The sequence below is a fragment of the Pelodiscus sinensis genome, chromosome 7, assembly GCF_049634645.1.
Source record: "Pelodiscus sinensis isolate JC-2024 chromosome 7, ASM4963464v1, whole genome shotgun sequence".
Classification (NCBI taxonomy): domain Eukaryota; kingdom Metazoa; phylum Chordata; order Testudines; family Trionychidae; genus Pelodiscus; species Pelodiscus sinensis.
In genome coordinates this window covers 24,470,498-24,471,398 of record NC_134717.1, presented here as the reverse complement: position 1 = coordinate 24,471,398, position 901 = coordinate 24,470,498, and the positions used below count along the sequence as shown (strand labels likewise).

General features: G+C 60.2%; 1 non-coding gene across 1 annotated transcript; it reads left to right on the top strand.

Annotated features, from left to right (window-relative positions):
• The first annotated feature begins 555 nt into the window (after positions 1-555).
• LOC142830329 (small nucleolar RNA SNORA76) lies at positions 556-689 on the top strand. The gene has a single exon (XR_012905500.1). It is a non-coding gene; the product is annotated as a small nucleolar RNA SNORA76 (small nucleolar RNA).
• The last annotated feature ends 212 nt before the right edge of the window (positions 690-901 follow it).

Sequence of the window (901 nt, the reverse complement as noted above, 5' to 3'; positions counted from 1 at the left end):
AGAGCCACGCTCATATTCTGACTGCTGGTAGCAGTTTATCAATCTGTTTTGCTGCCAGTTTCTGTACCATAACAACTCATCCGGAGAGGAGCCCTCCGCAGAGAAAAAGAATAGGAAGATGCTCAGTGTGCATGGCACATTTATTTAAGATTTCACTTGGCTCACTGGAGGTATCCGCATCACATGTCATTGTGGAGCCATCTCCCACTCTTTCCACACTGGGCCTGCCCTGTTAAGAATCAGTTGATTCATTATAGACTTTGTTTCTGTGGGAGTGAGGAATTGTTATGTACAGGCAGTCCCCGAGTTACGCGGATCCGACTTAAGTCGGATCCGCACTTACGAACGGGGCCTTCTCCCTGGTCTCCAGCAGACCAGGGACAGGAAGCAAAGCGGCGGAACACGTGGGCAGCGGGCAGCCCAGACGCGTCTGGGCTGTCTGCTGCCCGCATGCTCCAGGGCTTTGCTCTGCTTTGCTCCCTGTCCCCCTGGTCTGGGCAGAAAAATTGTCTGTCGCGCCATGGCTGTCCTGCTGCCCTCGGGCTCCGCGGCTTTGCTCTGCTTTGCTCCCCGTCCCCCTGGTGTGCAGACCAGTGGGACGGGGAGCAAAGCAGAGCAAAGCCCCAGAGCACGCGGGTGGCGGGCAGCCCAGACGCATCTGGGCTGCCCGCTGCCCGCGTGTACCACCGCTTTGCTCCCCGTCCTCCTGGTCTGCAGACCAGGGGGATGGGGAGCAAAGCAGAGCAAAGCCGCGGAGCCCAAGGGCAGCAGGACAGCCACGGCGCGTCTGGGCTGTCCCGCTGCCCCCATGCTCCGCGGCTTTGCTCCGGGCGCCTGTGGTACAGCAGCTGGGGCGCTGCCGGTTGGTCCCGTAGCGCCACTCTGGGCGCTACGGGACCAA